We start from the raw sequence: 15341 nt of genomic DNA, 5'->3' as shown, positions 1-15341 counted from the left end.
AACTTCCATGTAATTGTTTGGTTTTGAGAGATCACCTTTGTATTGATTTCTATTTATCTTGTACTATGGTCCGTCTGAGAGTGTGGTTGGTATGATATCAATTTTTCCGAATTTGTCATGACTTGCTTTATGGCTCCATATGTGGTTAATCTTAAAGTATATGCCATGTGCAGATGAGAAGAATGTATATTCTAGTATACTTTGGTGGAGCATTCTCTAGATGTCTACTAGGTCTGATTGGTCAAATGTTGAGTTTAAGGTGAGAACGTCTTTGATAGATTTCTGCCCCAATGAACTGTCTAACACCGTTAGTGGGGTGTTAAAGTTTCCCACTACTATTATGTGGTTATCTTAATCTATTTATAGATTCCTAATACTTCGTTTTGTGAATCTGGGTGCTCCAATGTTTGGTGTGTATATATTTAGGATAGGTAAGTCTTCATGTTGAATTGAACAACATGTAATGTCCTTCTTTACCCTATTTGATCAGTGTTGATTTAAAAATCTGTTTTGTCTGATATGAGGTGAGCACCCCCGATCATTGTTTTGCATTTGCCTGATAGATATTTCTCGATCCCTCTAATTTGAGCCTGTGGGTGTTGTTACTTGTGTAATGGGTCTCTTGAAGACAGCAGACAATTGAGTCTTGCTTCTTGGTTCAACTTGCCACTCTGTGCCTTTTAAGTGGGATGTTTAGCCCATTTATTTACATTCAAGGTCGATATTGATAAGTGAGGAATTTATCTTGTAATTGTGTTGTTAGCTGGTTGTTATGTAGAATTCGTTGTATAGTTGCTTTATAGTGTCAATAGGCTATGTACTTAAGTGTGTTTTTTGTGGTGGCAGGTATCACTTTTCATTTCCACATTTAGAACTACTTTTAGGACCTCTTGTAAGGCAGGTTTAGTGGTAATGAATTCCCTTAGTATTTGCTTGTTTGAAAATTATTTTATTTTTATTTTTCTTGTAAAACTTAGTTTTGCAAGATATGAAATTCTTGTTTGAAATTTATTTTCTTTAAAGATGCTAAAAATTGGCCCCCAGTCTCTTCTGGTTTGCAAGGTTTCTGCCAAAAGTTCTGCTGTTAGCCTGATAAGGTTCCCTTTGTAAGTGACCTGCCCCTTCCCTTTAGCTGCCTTTAAGATGTTTTTCTTTTGATTTGACCCTAGGTAATCTAATGACTATGTGTCTTTCAGATAGTCATCTTATACAGTATCTTACAGGGATTCTCCGAATAGGCCACACATGTTTCTTGGAAGGAGGACAGAGCCTAGCAAGGATGCTATGGGCCCCCAAGGAGAGCCTGTAACAGAGAAGGAAGCAGTGAGTACCACAGCTGGAGGTTTGGGTGGTTGGCTACACTGAAAGGAGGTAGGAACTAAGCCTAGGAAGCGTGGATATGATTCAGGCGTGTGGCATTTGAAGAGGACAAGCCAGTTAGAAAGATATTAGCAGACTTAGAAGTTTAAAACTATTCATGAACACTTCAAGTTGGTTAGTTTGACTGAAGCCTAATTCACTTTTTAGAGGAATGAGGGGCAGTGTGATGGAGGAAGGAGCTGGAGGATGACCACCTTGGTCCTAGCATGGGGCAGTGTGGCCTTTTCTTGGGAACCAACTGTCTTAAACTGGGTTCCGGGGGCAGCAGTATCTGATGATGTGGTACTAGGTGTTCTACAATGATTGCCCTTGGCTTCCACCAGATAAAAAGAGATGGGGACATAGGAGAAAACTTATAGTCAGATATATTTGGAAAATGATGGGTTAATGAAGTTATGCGTTTGTCTTTCTGTGTGATTCATCAGACCCTCTCATGGATCAATTGGCTTTGGAATATCCTTTAGAGGCAGAACATGTGGCACTTCCCACTGGCACAGACTTGGAAATTGTTTGTTTTACCAGGATCTGGCATACGTTGGCGCCCCATTTTAAAGTTTGGGGTAAAAAGAAAGCTTTCCAAGTGATGTTTCAAAATATTAACCTTCTGTTGATGTAGATTAGCATTAGTTTTTAATCTAGCACACCCAGGGTTCTTGCCCTCAAGATAGGCTCAGAAATATCCAAACGCCCAGTTCTACTTGCTCCTGTCCTGTTCCTGTAGCCGAAACCCCGAGGCGCCCTCTCCAGGGATGAAGAAATTGGCAGCAGGAGGAATGGAGTCCGGGAGCCTCCAGCTCCAGCCTCTGCTCCCCACAGCGGCTCCGCTGAAGTCAAGGTACCAGTCAGAGCTGCCCATCTGCGGCCCTCCTTGCTTTCCTGCTGCGGAGGAACAGAGGCAGGAGGTGAGGGCCTCCGGCCGGGCCAGTGATTGCTGGCACGCACCCTCCAAAGAGCTGTGGCAGGGGCCAAGTTACGAGCTGCCTCCTTGGAGAAACAGCCTCACACCTGTGAGAAGGGCCTGCAATGGAGCCCATACTCAGGTGGAAAGAACCGGGAGGTTTCTGGCCAGTTGCTTCTGTTTTTAGATTGTGGTAGTGAGGTGTGTGCATGTGTGTGTGCACATGTGTGTGCACGCGTGTGTGCATGTGTTAGCCCAGTGGCAGGCGCTTTTCACTATGAACATAAAGATAGAAAAAGAGATCAGTGTGCACACGAAATCGTTGCAAAGATGATATTCAGTGTCTTTAGCTACCACTAAGAAGTGCAATGGGTTAAAGTTAACCGATCGCTGACTTCTGACAGCTGAGTGTGCGCTGGCTGCATTGGAGCCCTCTGCTCCCTGACGGGCGGTCACTGGCCTGTGCCCTGTGCCGGCAACCCAGGCTCACCTGTGCCCCTGCAGGGACCCCCCACCCCCAGCTGTCTCTGGCTCCCTCTTGGAGTCGAGCCCTGCCACCCTCTACCCAGGTTTTCTAGTTTCTCATGGGCCCTCCGGGCGTGGAGGAGGACCCGGCGTCTCTCCTTTGGGCTCAGCAACCTCCTAACGTGGTGCTGGCTCCTGCCCCCTGCAGCCGCAGGATGCAGAGGGGCCGCTGGGGTACTGTCTTGATGAGGGCCCCGCAGTCCCCGCAGGCTGGGCGGCTTCTGAGGAAAGGCCTGGGGCAGGGCTCTGGAGCAGGGCAGGGCTCACGGCCCCCGGACTTTGGAGGCTGGATCCTGGACCAGCGGCGAAGGCCCCTGGAACCGGGCTGTGTCGCCCACAGTTCTGCCTGGAAGGCGGAGGATGAATGTTGGCTCCTGCCCCCTACGGGGTCAATGGGATCCTTTGAGCCAGGGCTTTTTTCCAGTTTCTGAATCCAATTGTAAATCCCTCATTTTTTTTTAAACCTCTTTCAGACGTCAGAGTTTTAAAAAGTTGTCCTCGAAAAACTTTCTAATCTAGAGAAAGAAACAGCGCGGCAACTTCTAAGTGGTGCTGGCTAGAAGGTCAGGAGACTTGGCAGTTACAACTTTCTAAAGATCTGAATGCAAATGTCGTCTGGAGCACTGGAGTATGCCGAGGCCCCTGGGTGATGAAAGTGGGGGAGAAATGAGAGGGCAGGGGTGCGCTAAATAAGGGGGGATTTCAATCCTGTCCATCCCTGGGCTTGGGTAACCCAAGGTATTGGAGAGTCGAAGTGTGCTCTTGGTTTTACTGCTACCATGAAGGGATGAAAAGGGAGCCCACAGACTTGTGGTCCTTTCCCTGACCTGGTAAGAGAAATATTGCAGGGTGTTTTAGGATGATGCTGGGAAGAGGCAGGAGCCCTGTCTGTCTCGGAGGGTCTGCAGGGCACTTCCCCGAGGGCAGGTAGTGCGGACACAGACGAGCTTGGGGCCTCCTTCCTCTTGGCCTCCCTCTGGCCTGGACCCTGAGCTCTGCCTGGGGGTGATGCAGGGAAGCCCCCCATTCCCTTGGACCAGGCATCTGCACCTCTGGGCTGGTCTCTCGGGGGCTGAGGGTGAAGGAGGAAGGAGGGAAGTGCACACCCGGGTCAGAGGCCAGGCTGGGTGTCGGGAGCCCGTATTTTATTTAGTGCTCCCAACTGCCCTGTCACATAGCAATGGCCACTATTCTCATTTTATAAATGAGAAGATGCAGGGTCAGAAGGGTTAAATAGCCTGTGGTCCTACCATAAATGAGGCCCTGGTCCTCTGAGTCCCACACAGGAGTCTGCTGACTTTGCTCCAGGCAAGGTGCGGTGCAGGCTTCACAAGGACAGACTCCATGTCAGCCTCTCCTTGCCCAGTCTGCGAGGCAGGCAGGGTCAAAGGGCCTGCAGGAGGAGGAGGGCGGACCTTCCGGGAGCAGGGCTGGAAGACGCTGCCAGGCCCCAGTCAATGGCTTTTTGACGCTGGAAACTTCCGAGGAGAGAGTAGGAGCATTCAGGACAGTCCTTAACAAAGAGGGGGGAGTTTTTGCAGCTGCCACCCCAGAGAGAAGGCAGCATTACTTCACACTGCTGGGTGATGTCCTGTGGGGACAAATGCTGGGGTTTTACTCAGGGCTGACCTGCTTCGGAGGGCCCCCACCTGCCTGGGGCTGGCCATAGGTCACCTGCAGCCTGGGCTCCCCGAGATCCTTCACTAGCCCTTCCCAGTTACTTTTGTCCTTTCTGGTTCTGTGATAACACAATATAATGATGACAATGATGTGTGTTTATCAAATGCTTATTTGCCAGGTCCACGCTCAGGGCAGTCTCAGGCCATAGGTGCTATCCTAGTCCCCGCCCTACCCATGCAGAGACCCTGGAGGAGGATGCAGGAGGCTTCCTCACCATCTTCCCACTCTACTGCCCCTTTCCTGTCCGTACCCCGATGGTGGCCAGTCCAGTGAGAAAGATGATCTTCTGGGATCTTCCAAATAGAAAGACTCTCCCCTCATAATTAATACTCAGCTTAGAGATGCTTACTTTCAAAGGAAGCAGCAGGTGTATTAGTAAATATTGTAAATCTTTTCGTCCTCACAACCTACTGATGCTACACTCACAGCTTTTAGATTTTAAAAAGCTGTGGATAGAGATTTTTCAAGGCAAAATTTTGTGTCTATGGTTTGCAAAGGTACTCTCAAAGCATAGTTTCAGCCCCAAGAACAGGCACGCCATTTACTTATGATGTTCATGCCTAACATTGATTTTTTTATCCTGACTTGCATATTTTTGAAATATAGTATGTAGTTTTATTTTCAACCAAACTATATGAAGAATGAAATATATTGGCTGGGCATGGTGGCTCATGCCTGTAATCACTTTGGGAGGCTGAGGCAGGAAGATCGCTTGAGCCCAGGAGTTTGAGACCAGCCTGGGCAGCATGGTAAAACTCAGTATCTACAACAGAGTACAAAAATTAGCCAGGTGTGGTGGCACACACCTGTAGTCCCAGCTACTTGGGAGGCTGAGGTGGGAGGATTGCTTGAGCCCAGGAGGTTGAGGCTGCAGTGAGCCAAGACTGTGCCACTGCACTCCAACGTGGGCAACAAGGTGAGACCCTGTCTCAAAAAAAAAAAAAAAAGAAAAAAGAAAAAGAATAAAATATACTGAAATATTAAAAGTTACATTGTCTAGATGGTAAAAATATGGGCAATTTTAATTTTATTTATTTTAAAATTATTCGTAAGTAAAATGGACAACTGTAATGATATGGGGAAACATTTAAAGAAAATATGTCCTTTATTTTTTATTTTGTAATAAATATGTGATATTCATCATATAAAAATATTGGATATCTATGTAATAAAATGGGAACAGTATTTGCCTGATAGCATTGATAAGAAGTATTTTCTCTCATACTGTCTATAAATTTCAAATTTACAACAATTAAATATGAACTCATTTTATTTTTTCAGCTTCATTGAAGTATAATTGACCAATAAAATTTGCGTGTATTAAAAGTGTACAACTTGATATTTGTATATATTGTGAAATGATCACCGAAAGCTAATTTACATATCCATAGCCTCACAGGTACCCCTTCCTTCCTTCCTTTCCTCCCCTCCCTCCCTCCCTCTTTCTCTCTCTTGCTTTTCTTTTGTTTTCTTTCTTTTTTGCGTGGTGTGAATACTTCGGATCTACCCCATTACCAAACATTTTTAGAGAGTAGGGCTAATTGAGCTGAAAGGAGTATTTCATGTATATCTCAGGTTCTGCACTTCTGAAATGGATTCCAAATAGTGTGTGGATCCTGGAAGTCCTTATAACCTTGTCTGTATTTATCCTTCTGTTCTCTGTCTCACGTCAGGTCAGGAATGGACAGGAGTGAGCAGGATGGAGTGCAGGCATCCTTCTTGGACTGGGAGGACAGCCTTGGGAGGACACAGTGTCATGGGCTCTGGGAGCATCACCCAAGGCTAATGGGCTCCTGCAGATGCTCCTCGCAGCAGCAGAGTGAGGCCAGTATCTTGTAAAATGTTCCACAAACTTCTATGCACCTGCAGGCATGTGGACAATGGATAGGAACCCACGGTGGGCAATTCAGAGTGTCTGTTCAAGGAAGTTGTACTTTATGTTAATGCTCATGTTTTCTTGGAACTAGATAAAACCTCTGTGGAGCATTATTAGATTTTCGGAATAATTTTTCTTGTTGAGAGCACTTAAAGTGGGAACTGAGACTGGCTCCTTCACCCCCACCCCGGGAGGCCTAGAGAGGAATCGCTGGCCTGAGCCAGAAACAGGAAAGCAGGGGAGAGAGGAGGAGACGGTGGGGACATGTTCCCCGATGTGCCCGTTTCCTAGCTGTTATGTGGAGTGTGTGTGTGTGAGCATGTGTGTGTGTGCATGTGTGTGTGCGCACACGTGTGTATGTGCACAGGTGCATGTGTTCATGTGTCTGTGTACGTGTGTTTGTGTGTGTGTGTGTGTGAATACATGCTCAGCAGCACAGCCTGGTGAAGGGCCTTGAGCGGCATGGAGGGAAACACAAGGTGACTCTGAAAAAGAAGGACCACTACGGCTGAGAGAAATTTGCAGGAGGGAAATGTGGGGGAGAGCTTGGAACTCTCACTGTCTCTGGAACGGGGGTCCAACAAGCTCACCTCAGCGGCTTGAGGGTTCTGATCACTGCATCTACCGTGTCCTAATGTTACCGTAGGTAGCTAGTCAGGCATGAGCAGGGCAGGAGAGGGCTCCCCACACACACACCAGGAGTGTCTGGTGACTGTCAGGTGACGGTCAGGCGGTTGTAAAGTGTCTCGCTAAAGTAATAATTGGTCACAGCTGGCACCAGGGAAAGGCAGTCTCCAAATAAAAAGAAAACACCTAACACTGGTGATCGGCAGCTTCCTGACAAGATCTCAGGAGGTGGACGAGTGAGCTCAAGCATGTGCATTAAGAGGCAAAGTGGTGGAGTTTAACTGTTGTATGACCTTCCTGTTGGAATGCTAGTCTGGTAAGGAAAGAATGCCTCAAATGCATACAGCTCCAGGAAACACACAGAACATGCTCCACTCCCAACTGCTGGGAGGCCACTGTGCATGCAGACAGCCCGCCCTAAGGGATGAATCAGGGGAGAAGGGACACAAGACCCCGGAAGCATGCCAACATATACAAACCCAAGTCAAAAGGTCAAACCCTGCACTTTTCCTTCAAGTTACCTGCTTGGACCTCTTCCAAGTGTACTTTCCTTCCTTGTGTTCCTGCTCTAAAGCTTTTTAATCAACTTTCACTCCTGCTCTAAAACTTGCCTTGTTCTCTCCTTCTGTCTTATGCCCCTCAGTTGAATTCTTTCTTCTGAGGAGGCAAGAATTGAGGTTGCTGCAGACCCGTATGATACGGATTCACTGCCGGTGACACTAACATAGATGCTGAGCTATAATCCAGTGCAGATACCAGTGGCCCGAGTAGGGGGTTGTGTGACAGAAGGAAGTGCGTATCTTTCAGGATACACTTAGAAGGCAGAATCAGTGGGACACAGTGAGTAACTGATGATGAATCCCACATTTCTGTCCTGGGCACCTGGACGATGGTGGGGCCTCTGCTTGGTGTGCAGGAATCAGAAGATGGAGCGTATTTTAAGGGAGCAGGAAGCTGGCGACTGTAGGTTTGCCCCGGGGAGTTCAAGGTGCTGCAGAATATCCAAGTGGAAAGGTGACCAGTTGACTCTTAGATTCTAGGCTTCAGCGGAGACACCTGGGTTGGCAACATAGCTCTGGCAAGATTAGTTTATACTTTGAGACCTATCTGACTTTTTCCATGTGAAAGCATTTAGTTTCATGGATGGAGATGAGTGCATTTGGGTGGGGCAAAGAGGAGAAAAGCTCAGTGAGCAAAGAAACCCTGTGGGGAGGGAGAGCAGGGCCCTGCTGCAGGGAGAGGAGGTTGGGGGGAAGCATTGCTCAGGAACACACTATTAAGGCTGTCCTGGGGGTGGCACGCCCTGTCTAATAGAACTTCGCTTCATGCTGCCTTATCCTTCTTGGGTATGAGCAGGTGTTCGGTGCCTCTTCTGTGCTGGTCAGTAGATTCTCCAGGGGGGCAATAGAATATCTGGGGGCAGCTGGTCACCTCATACACAGGGCTCAGGAAGCGTCTCCTAAGTCCAAGTGGTAAATTTTTTTTTTGAGACAAAATGTCGCTCTGTCACCCAGGCTGGAGTGCAGTGGCAGGATCTTGTCTCACTGCAACCTCCGCCTCCCGGGTCCAAGTGATTCTCCCGCCTCAGCCACCTGAGTAGCTGGGATCACAGGCGTGTGCCACCATGCCCAGCTAATTTTTGTATTTTTAGTAGAGACAGGGTTTCACCATGTTTGCCAGGCAGGTCTCGATTGCCTGACCTCAAGTGATCCACCCATCTCAGCCTCCCAAAGTGCTGGGATTACAGGCGTGAGCCACCGTGCCCAGCCTACATGGTGAATTTTAAGTGAGGGGCAGATCCTGGCTCTTCACCATCACTTATTCCCGTGAAAGACATCCGACCATTGAAAACCTTTGAATTTTTAGCTGGTGAAAGCCTCAGCATTTACTTAGCAAATATTGAGACACTGGATGGGAAGCCGCTGATGTTTCAGGCACTGTGTTCCCTGTTCTGAGGAATAAATAAGATACTTCCCTGTAGGATCTCAGAGATTAGCAGGATGATGAGGCAGGAAAGGGGCCAGGTACTAGGCATGAAGTCCCCAGAAAGGGGCACAGGGCTGGGAAAGGCGGGAGAGGACGAGCTTTCCTCCAAGAAGAAGGAGGGAGGTGGCTTTGAACCGACACTAGAGAGAGGCATGGTGGTTTAGCCAAAGGACCCTGGGGTAAGCCATTTAGGAAGCACAGACTAGGTCCAGGTTTTGTGAGCAGCGGAACGAACATCTCTGAGTCACAGGGCACTGAAGTACGTTAGCAGCAGCAACTCCGGACGAGTTTGCAGCAACCTCATTCCTTGCCTCCTCGGGAGAAAGAACTCATCTGAGGAGCATTAGGCAAGAGGAGAGACTGAGGCAAGTTTTTGAGCAGGAGTGGAGGTTTCTTAAAAAGCTTTAGAGCAGGAATGAAAAGAAGGAAAGTACACTTGGAAGAGGGCCAAGCAGGAGACTTGAAGGACTAGTGCAGGGCTTGACCCTTTGACTTGGGGTTTTATATGTTGGCATGCCTCCGGGGTCTTGCGTCCCTTCTCCCCTGATTCTCCCCTTGGGGTGGGGTGGGCTGCTGCCGCTTGGGAGGGGCGCATGCGCAGTGTGTTTACTGGAGTCGTACACATGCTCCCTTGAGGCGTTCTTCCCTTACCAGCCGTCCCTAGGAGGTCAAATGCCACTCACACTCTGCCATTTTGCCTCTTAGTGCGCATGTGTTGAGCCCACTCATCCCACGCCGCAGATCTATCTGAAAGCTGCTTGATCACCGGCTTCAGGTGTTTCTACCTATTGGGAGATGCCTTTCCCTGGCGCCGGCTGCAAACAATTATTTTAGAGAGAAAGCTTACCAACCGCCTGAGCACCACCTGATGGTGGCCCGCCCCTCATGGTGGGGTGGGGGCCCTCTCCTGCCCTGCTCATGCCTGACCAGCTACCGAACTAACAGTTTGATGTCCTTGTGAGCCATGCATAAGGAATTTGAACTGGCTCCTATATGAAATGGAGACCACTGGCAGATTTTCAATTGGGAATGAAATTTAAATTTCTATGATTTAGGAAGACTTTCTGGCAACTAGATTGGACTCGGAGGATCCTGAGTGCCGCCAGATTTGCTGGGGATGCTGAAGTGCGCAGGACGCCGAGGCTAAGGGGCAGGAAGGGACGGCCAATATGCAGCGCCACGAGTCGGTCAGCAGGTGGCGCGCGAGCACCGCGGTTAACCAGTTTCTAGGGGCGCGTGCTTTGCTCTTTTGTTACCATTTTGTTTGTTGTTTGTTTTGTTTGTTTTGGTTTGGGTCTTTTTGTTTTGCGTGTGAGTGATGGATTTTTGTGTCTGCCCTGAGCTCTTCCACCCTATGCCTACTCAGCCTTCTTCAACTTCTGATTTTCTCCCTCCCTCTCTCCACCCTGAGATTAACCAGAATTAGGGCAGCTTAGACAGAGAAAGCAGGTGTGCAGTTTCAGAAAGACCACGTGGCTGCAGCCAGCCTAGCTGGCCTTATGTGCACCTCCGTCCTCCACCAGAGCTCTGCAGCCACTTGCCCTGCCCTGGGCCCAGCAGGCATCACAGCCAGTGGGAGGGGCCACGGCTGCCCTGGGGTGTGGAGAGGCACCCCCTAGCTCCCCATCCCATGCACTCTGGTCCATTCCTTCCTACATCCCAGACGGCCTCACCGGTTTCAAAAGGCCCGCCTCGCGTCAGCTTAAGCCTTCACCTTGGGAGTCCTTCAATGCAGGACCCAAAAGTCTGCATTTGTTCTTAAGGACAGGAGATTTGCTTTAACTCAGACAATTTCTCCTTATAGACTCCTTTCTTCATAGTAGAAAGAGGAGCCCCCAAAGGCACATCCTCCTAGCAGGTGGTTCTGGCCCCTGTTCTGCCAGTCACCTGCATGCAGCCCAGGCATGCTACTCAGCCACACTGATTCTCAAGGGCCTCACCAGGAACGTGTTTATCTTCTGTGCTCTATCCTCCAGGATGATGAGAATAAGAGAAAAATAAAGCAAGTGTCGCAATTTCTCCTAGAAACGTGTTTTTAATAACTTATACCATTTAATCCTTGGATGGGCTATTTGAGCTAGGATTTCTGTTCTCATTGCCTTTGACATTTAATGCCTGTGAGACCTTGGGCAAGTTCTTCTACCTCGCTGACCTGTAGGTTCAAGTAGAGTTTCTTGCTCAAGTTATGTGCTCCACACCCATAAAATATGGACAATAATACAAATTCATTAAAGATTCCATTAATTGAAAAAAATATGTGTAAAGTTGGGCTTAGTATTTCTTATGATTAGTATACTGTCTTAATATCTAACCTGATTGCCAATCCACACATGGATAACAAGAAGACCTCTATTTTTTGGTTTTGTTTTGTTTTTCTTTTTATTCTAATTTTATTTTTTAATGGATGAATAATTGTAAATATTCACAGGATACATAATGATGTTTCAATACATGTAATGTATAGGGATCAGGCAAGGTTAGTTAGCATATCCATCATCTCCAACATTTATCATTTCTTTGTGTTGACAGAACTCATTTTTTATTTTTTCCATTAATTTCTTAAAAATTTATATACATCTATGGAGTACAGGTGCAATTTTGTTACATGTACAGATCGCATATTCTTCAGCAAAGCCACTTAATCTTGCACTTACCAAATGCCAGATTCTATTCATTAAAACGTGTCAGAGATATGTGGTTATTTATTTTAAGGGTGAGACTTTTGCACTGCAAAGCAAAGTCTTATCACAAGTAAAAAATTTCTTGCCCAGCAAGATGAGTGATTCCAGACAATTCTCATGCTGAGGGGCTTGGCCCAGCCACTGAGCTGGGATCAAGGGGCAGTGTACAGTCTTGTAGTCAACTGGAAATTGGAAGGAAAAAGTGAGAAGACCCCAGGTTCTGCTTCTGGGTCTGTGCCATTAACCAGCCGGGTGGTCTTGGGTGATTCACTTCATGCCTTTGTCCACATTTCTCATTATTAAAGCAGGACTATCACCTTTCTGTGCTCTCTCACAAGGCTCTCCTGTAGGCCAGATGGAGATAGTGGATGGAAAAAGTATTCTGCAACCATAGAGAACTCTGTAGATGCAGCTGTTAATAAGTGGGTGACTTAATTCTTCAGACGGTTCACAGAATTCTTCTGTAGCCTGCTGCTATGTGAAGCACTGGGCAAGAAGCAGGGTGAGAGATAGAGTCAGAGCTGAACGAGACTTACTTTCTTCTCTAAAGTTGCTCATATTGAGAAAATGTAAGCCCATTTATTTATTAAGTTTATATTCCCTAGATATATTTCCACCAAATAGGAAGATGATTTCATTTTAAAGCTTTAAAAAGAATATACATAAAATATATGCCCCTGGGCTTTATTTTCCATATAGTACCATTTTACTTACCTTGAAAATCTATTTCCTCGATGAATATTGCTGTGAGTTTTTTAGTAGCTACCATAGTAGGTGATATGGTTAGGCTTTTTGTCCCCACCCAAATCTCATCTTGAATTGTAATCCCCAGGTGATGAGGGAGGAACCTGGTGGGAGGTGATTGGATCATGGGGGTCATTTCCCCTTTGCTGTTCTCATGATAGTGAGGGAGTTCTCAGGAGATCTGATTGTTTATAAGTGTTTGGCAAGTTCCGTCTTCACTCACTCTTCTCTCTCCTGCCACCATGTGGGAAACGTTCTTGCTTCCCCTTTGCCTTCCACCATGATTGTAAGTTTCCTGAGGCCTCCCCAGTCATGCAGAATTGTGAGTCAATCAAACCTCCTTTGTTTATAAATTACCCAGTTTGGGGTATTTCTTTATAGTAGCGTGAAATCGGACTCATACAGTGGGTGAATTCTTGCCCACTTTATACCTCAGTGATACTGAACTTAAAAGGGTACTAAGCCCATGAAATCATCTGTGGCCTTTGAATTCTGGAAACATTCCTAGCTTTCTTCTGGAATCACAGCAGGCTAGTACATTTAAAAATGGGGACTACTAACTTTTCTTTATCTCTGCCTGGTTATTATCCATTGCTTGTGTATTTTTCACATAAGGATTATTCATTCTTTGTCCTTCAGAATCATGCCTGATGATTTTGAGACATTTGTCCTATCTGCATGCAAAATTTTGCCTATTTTTTCCCAATATCATTTTAAGTTACCTCTTCTTTCATCTCCTTAATAATTATAACCATTTTCCTATTAACAATTTCAAATCTTTCACCTGCTTATGCCTTATTAGACACAAGGTTAATATATTTGTAAAAGCTGCAAATCTAAGCACCGTGTCACATGTATACCTTGGATGAGGAGCAGCATGGTGGCTGACTGTCACTACTGCCTGCACTGCCCAGCAAGTAGGTGAGATTTTCCTCTGGGAGATCTTTTTTTCCAGTCTAAGAAAGGTCTAAAATTAAAAGTTGGTGAATAGAAAAGAAAATGTACACTCTTGTCCATCTCTATTGCAGTAAGAGTTTTAAATCAAGAATAGATCTGTGATTTTATCAAAGAGTTTTCCTGCTCATACACAAGGGTTATACAAATTTACCTTTGTGTCCACTCAAATGGTGAATTGTATTGGTAGGTTTTGTAACATCGAATCACCTCGCATTTCTGGGAGGAACTCCACCTGCCCACTGCCCATGGTGGTAGTCTTTGGATGGGATTGTATTGTATTTGCCAATATAGATCAAGAAATTTAACATAATTATTTAAAAGTGCAGGTGACCCACAGATTTCTTCTTCTTGCCTCTTTGTTGGGTTTCAGTCTTATGTGTTGCTAGCTTTATAAAAGGATTTGGAACTTTTCCTCCCCTTCTCCCTTCTTCCTCTTCCTCCTGTCTCCTCCCCTCCTTTTATGTCTCCTGTTCACAGAAACATTTAATATTCAAGTAGTCTGTTTCTCAAAGATTTGTTAGAAATCTGTTAAACATACAGGGCTTGGTGCTGTTTGTCCAGGAGGAATGTTAGTTCTCTGAGAACTTCATCTGCTCCATATTAACTGATCTATTTGGAATATTTTCTCTTTAATAGGGTCAGTTTGGATAATGTACAGTTTTATCTCTTCCAGATCTTTAAATTCTGGAATGAAAGCAAAGTATGATTTGATCTTTCTTTTCCTTTCCCCTTACTTCTGTAGTTACTTCTTTATTTTTAGATAATATTAACAGTTCATCATTTTTGCTATTGTTGTTATTTAATATTCTAAAAGCAACCCTTGGATTTATTTAGTCCTACAATTTTTTCTTTCTTATCAAATAATTTCTGTCTTTGTCTTTGTTAATTATTTTGTTCTGCTTTCCTTAATTTTTTTAAGTCTTTCTAATTTATTGAGTTGAATAAAAAAAATTGCCATTTATACTTGCTAATTAATGACTGTTTTGCATTTAAGTATTGAGACTTCGATTTACTCTTTGACCAAAGTGTTGTTAATGGAAGGGCCTTAAATTTCCTTATGAAAAGCTTTTCAAATTAATTTTACTTTCTAATTTTGTTTTTGAAAATTTTTCAAAATACTGTATATAGCATTGCTACTCTTTGGGTATTTAGTGAGGTTTTTCTTGTGGCCTAATAAAAGGTCAGTTTTTTAAATTGTGACATGAACACCTGAAAATGCATATTTTCTGTTTTCACAATGAAGAATTAGACATATGTTAATTATATTTACCCTAGTAATTATGTAACTTAGGTCTTCTATATTGAGACATATTTTTTGTCTATTTCTATTTTTTATGAAACCAGAGTGGTAAATTATTATTCCACCACTGATGTTTTTCTGTTTATCCATATGCTATCTTTAATTTTTGTCTGTAAATGTTCATTCAAGGTATTTGGAGCGTAAAGCTTAGGTGTGGTCTGGCTTAATAGAAACCCCGGCTCTCCTACCTGTGCAGAGTTGGCTTCCAGGAGTTATTGTATTAGCTGAGCTTCCATGCACTTATCTGGAAAATCAGATAATGATCCTTTTTTTTTTTTTTTAGAGTCAGTTTCACTCTTGTCATCCAGGCTGGAGGGCAATGGTGCAATCTCGGCTCCCTACAACCTCCGCCTCCCAGGTTCAAGGGATTCTCCTGTCTCAGCCTCCCGAGTAGCTGGGATTACAGGGGTGTGCCACCATGCCCTGCTAATTTTTGTATTTTTAGTAGAGACGGGGTTTCATCATGTTGGCCAGGCTGGTCTCAAACTCCTGACCTCAAGTGACCTGCGTGCCTTGACTTTCCAAAGTGCTGGGATTGCAGGCGTGAGCCACCGCGCCCAGCTGGGATAATGATTCTTATGTTGTGGAATCAAGATGAAGTTTAAGAATAATGCTTGTAAAACACCAGGTCCATAGTAGATGCTAATAAAATGCACTGTTTTTAATTGTTGTCATTATTCTTACACT

This window comes from Symphalangus syndactylus, chromosome 18 (genome assembly GCF_028878055.3).
Source record: "Symphalangus syndactylus isolate Jambi chromosome 18, NHGRI_mSymSyn1-v2.1_pri, whole genome shotgun sequence".
NCBI lineage: Eukaryota > Metazoa > Chordata > Mammalia > Primates > Hylobatidae > Symphalangus > Symphalangus syndactylus.
Note: the sequence above shows the minus strand (reverse complement) of the source record.